We start from the raw sequence: 12565 nt of genomic DNA on the forward strand, positions 1-12565 counted from the left end.
GGCCACATCTCCTCCAGACTAAACAAGCCCAGTTCTGCTGGTCTGCCCTGCTTCCTGCTGAGCTTCTCCCATCAGGTATTTGCAGCTGCCCTCAGGTCATTCCCACTGCTATGGTTTGGACATTTTCCAAGGCAGAGACACATGCTCCTTTTTTTAGCCCATTTAATGCTATTTATTACCTCTAATAGTGCTTTTGTAGAAAAAAAAAATCCCACCAGATGACGCCAAGGGCATGTGAGACAGCACCCTGCAGCACCTCCTGATATAACAGAAACTGGAGCTGCTAAGAACAAGATGAAGTTATGGAATGGAATGATTCAAGTGGCAGGCTGAGCTTTTGCTCCTGATGAAAAAAAGTGCTTTGAGGCCTTAAATATAAACTAAAGTAGGGCCTTGGTCTTCTCTCCATCACTGCCAACACCTCAGTGAGTTCAAAGCTTCCTTGCTAACCAGTGATGACAAGAATCTCTTCCTCTCTGTAACCTCATCCCAGGCAGAGAAAATATCCACCAGGGTTTCTGAAGCATCATGTTTCCACCTGACACGGATCCACAGAGGTTCCCTCTGCCCCACATGAGAGACAAAAGGGTCCATGATCCCATAGCAAAACTCACCACACCACCACCAGCATCTGCTGGAATCTGCTGCCACCCATTTGTCTTCAAGAGAAAACTGATTATCCTCACACTGCAATTTCCTGTAAGAAAACCCTTTAAGTCACCTGGATGATTCCTGTCTCCCCTTCCCAAAAGCCTCCCAGGATATATTTTTTTTATTTTTTAATTTTTAAATTTGTTTCTGCATCTTGTGCTTGGAGGGGTCCCTCCCTGGAAGTGTTCAAGGCCAGGTTGGATGAAACTTTGGGGAACCTGATCTAGTGGGAGGTGTCCCATGGCAGCAGGGTTGGGTGTAGATTATTTTAAGGTCTCTTCCAACCTAAACTATTCCGTGGTTCTATGATTTCAGTGACAGGGAAACTGAGGCACATCCCCAGAAAGTGGCTCTTTTGTCCCTGATGAGGCAGAAACTCCCCACAGGAGCAGGGGCTGCCTGCAGAGACAGGAGCTGCAATTCCAAACAGCTGAAAACACAAAGGAAAACACCCTCTGCAAAATAACAAGCAACAAAAAAACTAAAAATCCAGCCAATGGACCAACCTCATCCAGAGACAGGGATTTCAGAAACCACTTGTGACCGGGCAACAGCAGAGGGGGTTTTTAAATTGTTGTTGGGGTGGGTTTTTATTTTCCAAATGGGGCCCTGTCTTCCCTTCATTGTTCCTACAGGGATTTTCATCACCATGGCATTTCCTGCTGTAATCCCCCAGATTTATGCTGCCCTGTTCCATCTCAGAGCATCTCTGAGCTCTGTGCGTGTCTAACCAAAGCCAGCCCTGCCCCGAGCCCTTTGCAGTCCCCACAAACTGGGAAAACAAAGGGGGTGGGAGGGGAGAATCAGCACATTTGCAGGGGATATCTTGCTCTAAAAACCATCTGAGAAGTGTGGGTCCATAGACCAGATTTTCTGAGTTGTAGGACTCCTTCCTCCTGGGTTGAATTGCTCCTACAACAAAGGATCCCTGAGGGCACCCACTGCCCCTGCCCAGGTTTGTGCTCACTGATGGACTCATCAAGCTGGTCCCCAAGGTCCCAACCATTCACTTGCTCTGTGTTTATCAATGTCTCTCCTGTCCTCTGCAGCTTTGCAGGGCACAGCACCTTGCAGACACAGAATGGTTTGGGTTGGAAGGGACCTGAAAGATCATCTGCATCCAACCCCCCTGCATGAGCAGGGACACCTCCCATTAGAACAGGTTGTCCTGAGCCCCATCCATCCTGGCCTGGAACACTTCCAGGGATGGGGCATCCACAGCTTCTCTGGGCAACTTGTCCCAGTGTCCCACCACCCTCATAATGAAGAATTTATTCTAAATATTGAATCTAAACCTACCCTCCTTCAGTCTTAAACCTTTCTCCCTTTTTTCTTTCTTCTTTCTCCTTTCTCCTTTCTCCCTTTCTCCTTTCCCCTTTTCTCCTTTTCTCCCTTTCTCCTTTCCCTCCTTTCTCTCCTTTTATCCTTTCTCTTCTTTCTCCCTTTCTCCTTTCTCTCTTTTCTCCTTTCTCCTTTTCTCCTTTCTCTCCTTTCTCCTTTCTCTCTTTTCTCCTTTTCTCCTTTTCTCCTTTTCTCCTTTTATCCTTTCTCCTTTCTCTCCTTTTCTCCTTTCTCTCCTTTCTCTCCTTTTCTCCTTTCTCCTTTTCTCCTTTCTCTTCTTTCTCCTTTTCTCCTTTCTCTTCTTTCTCCTTTTCTCCTTTCTCTCCTTTCTCCTACCACTCCATGGTCTTGTAAAAAGTCCCTTGCTGCCCTGTGCATCTCTGCCCTGTGTAACCTCATTCCACAACTCTGGACCCCTCCAGAGAATGAATATCTGTTCAACCTGCTTTGCACAGCAGGGCACAGCTGTTCAGCTCTTCATTTATTACAAACCTCTGTCCCCCTCTGGCTCTGGACTTCACAACTCAGTGTCTCTAACACCAGCACAACTTGGAGACAATTTTCTGTGCATTTGAGCAAAGCAGCAGGAAGCTGCTGAGAAATGGGCTGCCTGGCTCCTGAAAGTTTAGTTGTTGAGATGTTTCATCACTCGAATGACAATCAATTTATCCACATAATTGGTAGCTGGAGACAACATAAAATCCCTTGGCAGCCTGGATTTTTCTCAGAGATGTATTTTCTAGCATGTGCAACCAGGGCAAAATGGAGCCAGCCTGGAAGCTGGGAGACTTTCATAGAATCACAGAATGGGCTGGGTTGGAAGGGACCTCAGAGATCATCAAGTCCAACCCTTGATCCACTCCCGCTGCAGTTCCCAGCCCATGGCACTGAGTGCCACATCCAGGCTCTTTTCAAATATCTCCAGGGATGGAGAATCCACCCCTTCCCTGGGCAGCCCATTCCAATGGCTGATCACCCTCTCCATCAAGAAATTCTTTCTAATGTCCAACCTAAACCTCCCCTGGCACAACTTGAGACCTCTTGTGCCCTCTTGTCTTGCTGAGAGTTGCCTGGGAAAAGAGCCCAACCCCCCCCTGGCTCCAACCTCCTTTCAGGGAGTTGTAGAGAGTGATGAGGTCTCCCCTGAGCCTCCTCTTCTCCAGCCTCAACACCCCCAGCTCCCTCAGCCCTTCCTCACAGGACTTGTGCTGGATCCCTTCACAGCCTCCTTGCTCTTCTCTGGACCTGCTCCAGCACCTCAATCTCCTTCCTGAGCTGAGGGGCCCAGAACTGGACACAGGACTCAAGCTGTGGCCTCCCCAGGGCTGAGCACAGGGGCAGAATCCCTTCCCTGGACCTGCTGGCCACGCTGTTCCTGATCCAGGCCAGGATGCCATTGGCCTTCTTGGCCACCTGGGCACACTGCTGGCTCATGTTCAGCTTCCTTTGACTCTGTGAGTGCCAAGAAGGTGAAACTCAGTGTGACAACCCAGGTTTGTGTCTCCATCCTGCCAGAGAGGACCCTCAGGATGAGGATAAAATAATTCCTGGTTCAATGTCCCATCCTGTTAAGGCACTGGCTTCTCCATGGATATGGGTAATGATAACCCAAGGGGAGATGTGCTCCATGTGTGCAGTTTGTGATGCCCATCAGCCAGCAGGATGGTGCTTGTACAGCCCACCAAGTGGAGGTTCTGGCAGCCAGGTTCTGGTTCTGCTAAGTCTGTGCCCACTGCTCTGCTGTGCCTGCTGCCCCCCAACAACCTGCTGCCATCTGCACCTCAGTGCTGGCAATGCCTTTTTACAAGGTTATGAGAAGATGGAAGTGCTGAATGCCAGGGGAGAGGGGGCTTTGAGCTACATGGTTTACTGGGAGGTGTCCTCACCCACGGCAGAGGGGTTGGAGGAGATGATCTTTAAGGTCCCTCCCAACCCAAACCATTTTATGGTTCTGTGTCATGCAAGATGTTGGTCATCCTTGCCTCAGTGCCCTCTCCTGCTGTGCCCAGGTACCCACTTCCCTTTATCCTCCTGGGTTTGTCACTCTGAGAGCATCCTGGTGGGTTACCAGAACCTCCTGTGGTCTCTGTGTGGGCTCAGAGCTCAGAGCCATTTCCTCTTGCTGGTCCCTACCTGTGGAGAAGGAGCTTCCCTAACGCAGATATTTGCAGATGTTTGGGTAAAAGTTTTGGCAAACCCCCACAGCATCCCCAGATGCCAAAGACCACTTGTGAGAGCTTCACTAAGAGCCCCAAAGAGACCCAAATCCATCTCTCCAGATGTCACATAGAGAGTCAGCCATAACCAAACCCCACTGCCTGTGTCCTGTACATGTCCCCCACTGGCATCTTCAGTTCATGCAAGGACAAAGGGACCTAAAGAGACCCAAATCCATCCCTCCAGATGTCACATAGAGTCAGCCACTACCAAACCCCACTGCCTGTGTCCTGTACATGTCCCCCACTGGCATCTTCAGTTCATGCAAGGACAAAGAGACCTAAAGAGACCCAAATCCATCCCTCCATATGTCACATAGAGAGTCAGCCACTACCAAACCCCACTGCCTGTGTCCTGTACATGTCCCCCGCTGGCATCTTCAGTTCATGCAAGAACAAAGAGCCCCAAAGAGACCCAAATCCATCTCTCCAGATGTCACATAGAGAGTCATCCATAACCAAACCCCACTGCCTGTGTCCTGTACATGTCCCCCACTGGCATCTTCAGTTCATGCAAGGACAAAGAGACCTAAAGAGACCCAAATCCATCCCTCCAGATGTCACATAGAGAGTCAGCCACTACCAAACCCCACTGCCTGTGTCCCATACATGTCCCCCACTGGCATCTTCAGTTCATGCAAGGATGAAGAACTGTCACCTCGACCACTCCACTCAGATCTGTACCTGAGGTTCATGAGCCACAGGGACATTTCCCAGAGCCCCATCATTTTGGCAGATATTTGTAGAGAAGGTGGCTGGAGCCATGAAGAGAAGGGGACATCTGACAGTAAATCTTTCAGCACCAAGGTGGAAGAATTCATCTTTTCTGTTGTGTGATGATGGTTGTAAAGCTGCTTTTCAGGCTGTGATGGATGAGCTGCATGTCTTTTATGGATTATGCAAAAAAGGTAATAAAGAATTTTGTTCCTCTGTTTCTATACACTAATAGTGTATTGATCTTGGGAAATACCACAATAAGACTGAGCAGCAACATCCCTGGTTAGTGTCATCCTGATGGGTGACACTGTTTTTCTGAGTGTCCCAACCAGCTCAGACAAGTCCTATCTGACCCACTCAGCTTTGCTGCTCCACTGTGCTCTGGGCTTCACTTTTCTCTTCCCCTGATTCACCTCAGCACAATTATTTCTGTCTCTGGGCTTTGCCATACTCAGCTGGATGCTGTTGGGCCTCTCTAGGACTTACTGGATCGGAAGGGTTTTTCTGCTGAGTTGCCAGTAGGGTTTTCTCAGCTCTCCCTCATCAGTCGTTTGGAGCAGGAGCAAAATCTATACCTAAAGCTACAAATCTAAATGTGAGCATGAAAACTGGAGGAGGGGTATAAGAGAAAGCAAGAAAGGATGGCAGGACCCTTACACCCTGTCTACAGGTGGCTGTCCTGGTTTGGGCCAGGATAAAGGTGATTTTCTGTCTTGGACTTTTGCTTTCAGCTGAGTCTCTTGGAAGGAGCTGCACTTGCTGAAATGAACAGCAAGTTTCTCAGGCAGTGTCTGCTGCTGGGACTGATCCCACTCGATGTTTAGAGTTCCAGCTGGAGAATGGGGTGCAGGACCAAGGCCACTGCTCAGCTCTGAGGAACATTTGGCCCTCTGCAAGGAGAAAAGGACTCAAGAGGTCCCACCTGCAGCCCTCCTTTGGGGAGGAACAGACAAGAGAAATGGCCAAAATTGACCAAACAGAGGATTCTATCCCATCCACCTCATCCTCAGGATAAATTGGAGGGACCATAAGGGTCAAAGCCCTTCCTGCATCCCCTTCTTCCCCTGTCCCTGTTTGCTTGGGCATCCTGGGAGGATTCCATCCCTTCCTCTGCCTGTGCTCCTGATCCATGCCAGCCTGAATCTGTGTGTTCCTGCCTCCAGCTCCCCACTGCTGCTGAGCCCAGGAGTCCAGCCTGGACTTTCCCAGGGCTGCCCTGCAGCCTGGGTGGGGATGGGAGAGTTATTGGGGGAGAGGGGGGAGGAACCTGGGATCCATTTTCCTGGATATTTGTATAGATTTAGTAATTTTTTTTTCTTATTTCTCATTCCTGTTTCATTAAAGCTGTGTAGTTTAGCTCCCAACCCATCAGTCTCTCTCCCTTCTTCTCTCTCCTTTCTTTATCAGGGAGGGGAGGGCCATTCATAGAGAGCATCTGGTATTTGGTTTAATTGCCAGGGCAGTGTTAAACCCTGACAGTGGGCTTTCTAAGACCATCAGATGCTCCTCAGAAGGGGCTGTAGACTCACTGTAGATGCTACAGGAGTTTTGTTAACTTGGACATTTAGGTAAAACATTGTCTCACCTCGTGCTGAACTTAAAAACTGGGAATTCATAGAAACCTTCTCAAGCAGCCCATGGTGTAGAGGGAAGCCCAAACAATGAATGCTTTGTGTGTTTGTTAGAGAATTAATCCCAGGGGGAGATTTTTGGCTCCTGCTTTATAAAGGGCACAGGAATTCGGATGTGTCCTTTTTTTTAGATGTCAGGACTCACATCTTCTCCAAGAGTGAGGTTTCCTTGTAAACCATCCCTGGTAACTTGTCTCCAGCCCCAAACCCCCCAGGCCCTCTGACAAATTGGGAATGCAAGATTTGGTCTTCCCCCCTGAAAGGGGATTTAGAGCCATGACAATCCACATCCCCCTGAGAGCCACGTCATGCCCAGGACATGATGCATGCAAGGGGAAGCAAAGCCCCAGCAATGCTGGTCGTGCAGGGGTTGGGATTTATTGCTCTGTTCAGCTCTGTTCCCTTGTTCTGCTTGTTCTGCCTGCAGGAGAACATGCTGTGAGAGATGTTTCATGTACAGTTCCTTCCCTGACCTTTGCCTCCTTCTTCAGAACTGGGGAAGACTTGTAGGGTGCTTTTGGCACCTTTACACTGAAAAGGAGGGAAGAAATGGGTCCTTGCCTGTGATTTCTCTCAAAACAATGGGGGCATGGGCAAGGGGGTTCAATCTGAGAGAAGAAAATTTGATCAATAAAGTAGCTGCTCAATTCCATTGCTAAGCTGCCATGTGTCTGTCTGAGGGGAGAAATAAGTTTGGTTTTTTTTTCTTTCTAACTGTTGTTAGCAGAGATTTCTGTGCACAGGACATAGAGAAGCTTCTCAGTAAAGATGTTACTACCAAAAGTAGGATTCTGCCCTCATTTCTGTCCCTAAATGCTAAAAAATGGAGGGCATTGGACATTGCTTCCTTTTTTTCTGTGGCTGCCCAGCTTTCCCTGACTCAGGGAGGGTTTTCCAGAGTGAGCTGAGATGCAGAATTGCATCTGCTGCTGGGTGACAGAGGGGTTTGTTTGCCCTGGTGGTTTTCGACTGGGACTGTCACTTGCAAGTTGTAGGGATGAAGCTTGCATTATTTCTGAATTATTTCTGATTTTAGCTTTGCTGAAGGAGCTGCCATGTCAGGGGAAGGGCTGGATTTTTGATGTCCTTGCTGTGTCAGAAATGTTAAAAGAAAAGGCACCTCGTGTTACCAAAGCACAGCTGAGATGAACCTGAAGAGCTGCACTGCCAATTCATCACACTGCCATCAAGCAGAGTTTGTGTAAATGATGGGAGATCCTCTCTATATGATGTGCTGTGGCCAGACATGGCTCACCTGGCAAAAACTTCTGATGGAGCTTCTCACCCACCCCTGCTCTGGACCAGCCACTTCTCCCATCCACACCCCCCCCCCCCCCCCCAAAGTGAGGACCTTTCCATACCATTTCCCTGGGGAAATCTTTCTGCTTCCTAACCCTATATTATAAAGTTGATTTTGAGTTTTCTCAGACCACTTTTTCATGCCCTGAGACCAAAAGTCTTGTGTCTATCTCTCTACAGGGACACTTGCAGGATGTGCACGGCTATATGGATTCACAGAATCACAGAAAGTTTGGGGTTGGAAAGACTTTAAAGATCATCCAGTTTCAGCCCCCCTGCCTGGGCAGGAACACTTCCCACTAGACCAGGTTGCTCTAAATCCCATCCATGGCCATGAACACTTTCAGGGAGGTGGCAGCCACAGATTTTCTGGGCAAACTGTGCCAATGTCTCATCACGCTCACAGGAAAAAATTTCTTTCCAATGTCTAACCTAAATCTCCCCTCTTCCACTTTAAATCCACTCCCCCCCCTCCCCTTATCCTGCAACTCCAAGCCCTTGTAGAAGATCCCTCCCAGCTTTCCCGTAGCCCCTGCAGGTACTGGAAGGTGCTCCAAGTTATTCCAGGCTGAACAACCCGAGCTCTCCCATCCTCTCCTCGGAACAGACCACCACAAAAGCACTTTGGCATCCAGAAGGATCACTTCGTATCTAGAAACCCCCCCTAAATCCTCCAATAAGCTGTTCTCTTCCTCAGCACCAGCCCTAAACTCCCTGACCCCTCCTCTACCCCTGTAGAAACCTCTCCAGCTCCGCTCCCATCCGTGCGGAGCCCAACCGCATCCATGTGCTCGCTTCCCGACCCAGCTTCCCGGGACACCCCTCCCCAACTCCAATGCCTCCAAACCCTCATCCCAGCTGGGATCGGAGCACTTTGCCTTCCCAAGCTGCAGTTGGGAACCCTCCCTCCCTTCCTCCCTCCCTTTTCCCTCCCTCTTCCCTCCCGGCTCCCATCCCCAGCCGTGCCGGTACTCACGCAGCCGGGATGGGAATGGGAAAGCTGAGCTGCTGATCCCGTTCCCAGATTCCTCTCTCCCCAGCCCTCTGCCCGGCGTGGTGATGATCCAGGAACCAGACCCCTTTTGGTTTACTTTTACATTGACGTCAGTGTCTTTTCGAGCCTCCGTGGCTCGTTTTGGTCAAAGGATGTCTTCAGGGTTTGAGGGGAGGGGTGGGAAAGGGAGAGGAGAGAGGATGAGCTGGAGATGGGATTTTTTGTGGGGCTGGCAGCCAGAGGTTTTTAGGGGCTAAGAGCCAGGATCACCCTGGGTATAGATAAACACCTGGATGTGGGGATGTTGGAGGCCTGACCCTCACACCTGCACAGGCAGCTGGTTTCCTATTTGCACCATCACCCTGACTGGGAGAAAAAGCCTGGACACCCCCCCCCCCCCACATTTTGGTGGCTGTAAAATCTGGGTGCTGGTTCAACAGGTCCATGGAGGTGATTCTGTCCCTCTGCTCTGCTCCTGGGAGATCCCCCCTGCAGTGCTGTGTCTGGAACCTCTCCTGCTGGAGCCCCTGACACACCAAGGGCACAGAGGTGTTGGAGCAGGTCCAGAGGAGGTCACAGAGATGAGCAGAGGGCTGGAGCATCTCTGCTATGGAGACAGGGTGAGAGAGTTGGGGATGTTCTGCCTGGGAAAAAGAAGGCTTCAGGGAGACCTTAGAGCACCTTCCAGTACCCTCCAGCTGGGGAGGGACTTTTTACAAGAGCATGGAGTGATAGGAATGGGGGGGGGGAATTAATTTCAATAGGAAGAGGGGAGATTTAGGTTAGACATAAAGAAGAAATTGTTTCCTCTGAGAGTGGGGAGACACTGGCACAGGTTGCCCAGAGAAGCTGAGGATGCCCCATTCCTGGAAGTGTTCAAGGCCAGGTTGGATGGGGCTTGGAGCAACTTTGGTGGAAGGTGTCCCTGCCATGCTAGGGGAGGTTGTAACTAGATGATCTTTAAGGTCTCTTGAACCACTCTATGATTCTGTGTATTCAAAGGCAGATGGAATGTTGAGGGGCTGAGAGAGGTCTAGTGCCCCTCCCCAGTGCCACAGCATCATAGTTCCCCATTTGTGCTGCTTCTTGTGCCCAGAGATCGACCTTTTACAGGCTCCCAGGTCCCAGCATCTAACAGTCAGTCTCAGTGACCTGAATGCCTCATCTTTCCCTAGACACTTGAAAGGCTGGAGAGTTCCTCTGGATGCTCCATCCCTGGAAGTGTTCAAGGCCAGGTTGGATGGGGCTGGGAGCAACCTGAGCTTGTGGGAGATGTCTCTTCCCATGCAAGGGGCTTGCAACTGGATGATCTTTAAGGTCCCTTCCCACCCAAACCATTCTCTGATTTTACTTGTGTCCTGTGGAGTTCCTGCTGTTTCAGGTTAAGCCTCAGGTTTTATTCTGTTTTTTTGCTGCACATCCATCCCCAAGCCCTGTGCACCCATTGCTCAGCAGATATGGGCATGGACACGTTTTTGAAGCATGCAAAGGGCTGATGCTTGGGAGGGATTTGGAGAAAACCATCAGAAAGTGGAACCTGCAGGTGTGTTTGTTAGTGCTGAACTATCCACAGCTGTTTCACCACAGCCCTGTGTTCAGGGCTGCTTTCTTCCTAGGACCAAAGGCAGATTCCTTTGCATGGCCAAAAAACTTCTAGGAATTCCAGATTGAGGCTTTCATGCCCTAAATGCTGATAGTTTTCTCTTTGGTTTGTGAGTGGTTTCTCACTTCCATTGTGTGATTCAAACACTTGAGCACTCAGGTGTCAGAGCCTCATGTAACATGGAGCTTCCCCAGTGGTGTTGCACAACAGCAGCTACATTTATTACCCTCTCTGGGTCATGAATCACCTTTTTATGGTGCATCTGTCCAGCTCTTAACACAACTGGCCTGTCACCTGTTCTCAGACCTTCTGAATGATGGTGAGATGAATCTGTTGGGATCCAGGCACCAGCACCCACGAGCATCAGCCCCAAGCTCCTGGTGATATTGATGTGGTTGTGTTGCTCAAGCCTTGGAAACTGTAGAAATAAAACCTTGCAGGGAGGTTATTGATGAGGAAGAATCATCTGGTACCAGCAGAATGACTGGGTTGTACTGGTTTATTTGAAAACCAGGAGTGAGAAAACAGTTTTGGACCCTGGTGTAACATGACTACAAAGAAGAGACACAGGAAGGGAAAGCTCCTTGACTGTTCAGCACAGCAGAGCCAAGAAATAAGTTCAGTTTCTTGGCCTTTGGATCACACCCCCTACCTCATAAATAATGCTAAAGACTCAAAGATTCCTGGTGTCCTTGTCAGAACCAATACACTCTACATGGCTGAAGAAAGACAGAGTCTTATAAAATCCAGAAAAAGAGGTCCTTGTAAATCATCATGTCTATACTTAGAAATGTGCTAAACCTCCTCAGCTCCATTTCAGAGCCTGAAGGTTTTTTGGGTTTTTTTGGTTTTTTTTCCTTTTTCCGAGTGAAAAATCCATCCAAAGGTCAGTCAGAAAGAGGAATAAAATTGTCTTTGAAACCTCAAGTTGCTGTAATAGCATTTTTGGCAGTGAATGATAAACTGGAAGTGTTGAAGTTTACATGGCAGATGAGTCAAACATGTATTTGTCTATACATTAAATGACCTAGCACTGGCCCTTTTTCATTTCTCCTCCCAATCTATCAGACTATTTATAGTTTTTTACTACAAATGGACTTCCTTAACAGAAGAAGGCAGACCAACTGGTTGTGAAGAAACCATCCCAGTGGAGCTGTGCCCATGAGCCATCATTCTTGGGCAGGAATCCCACTTTAGGGATAACCTCCCAGGTGGGAAGAACATTAACTCTTCATTTACCTGACAGGGATTTTTACAGCTTTTCCCAGCTTTTGGAGGGGGTGAAGTGTAGTTCAGGAAGATCTTATGATCATGAAGGTGCTGGTTTGAAAGAGAATTGTGGAATATCCTGGCCAGGGCTCTTAGAAATGTCTGGGGAAGGAGGTCCAGCAAGCATTATACAAAATACATTTGAGTGAAGAGACTTCAGAGCTCTCACCTGGAATGAAAGCCCCAGGCAGTCCTGGATCAGTGGATGGTGTTAAAACCCAAGGATGGCAAAGATTTGAGGTCTTTCCTCTGTCATGCCATGCAATGGAGACCTGCATTGCAGTCCTTGCTCTGTTAACTCTGGAGGAGAACACCCAGAATCTGATTTTTTCTGACACATCTTGATGGTCATAGGAGTGGGGACTGCCAGGGTGTCTTCTGGTGTATTTCATGGTCTCTCTTCCATGGGCCTGACTATGTAGCTGGAAAATAATGTGCCCTGTTTGTACAGGGAGTCCTAGTGGAAACTGGAAGATCTTCTCCAGAGGTTAATAGGAGGCCCCCATCCCTGGATTTCTTAACTTGGTAGCTGAGTGTGAGGTGATTTGACCCCCCCCTGTGTGCAGAAGGGACTTTGACTGGAAGATTTGTGGTGAGAAGAAGAGTTCTCTGCCTATTTTGGGTGAGTTTCTGAGCTATTGGATAAAACCAAGTCTTAACAAGCAGGTCTTCATCCTTTGGTGGCTCTCATGTAGGGTTGGTTGTGCCAAGGCACCTCCTGGGCTGAAACACAGGTACTTCAAGGCTCAAGAAGGTATCTTCATGCTCTTAGTGAAGAAGATGGGCAAAAAAAGCCCCTAGATGCACTGGGAACTTCAAGCTTCAGGGTCGCTGGTGGAGGAGG

General features: G+C 49.0%; 1 protein-coding gene across 1 annotated transcript in view; it reads right to left on the reverse strand.

Moving 5' to 3' along the window:
- The window catches only part of GPR20 (G protein-coupled receptor 20), a 31591-nt gene extending 22664 nt beyond the window's left edge, over window positions 1–8927 (reverse strand). Inside the window, exon 1 of the mRNA XM_071738502.1 lies at window positions 8832–8927. The gene's annotated coding sequence lies outside the window, so the exon portion shown is untranslated. The remainder of the gene's footprint in view (window positions 1–8831) is intronic.
- Between the last annotated feature and the right edge of the window lie 3638 nt (window positions 8928–12565).

This window comes from Heliangelus exortis, chromosome 2 (genome assembly GCF_036169615.1).
Source record: "Heliangelus exortis chromosome 2, bHelExo1.hap1, whole genome shotgun sequence".
Taxonomy (NCBI): domain Eukaryota; kingdom Metazoa; phylum Chordata; class Aves; order Apodiformes; family Trochilidae; genus Heliangelus; species Heliangelus exortis.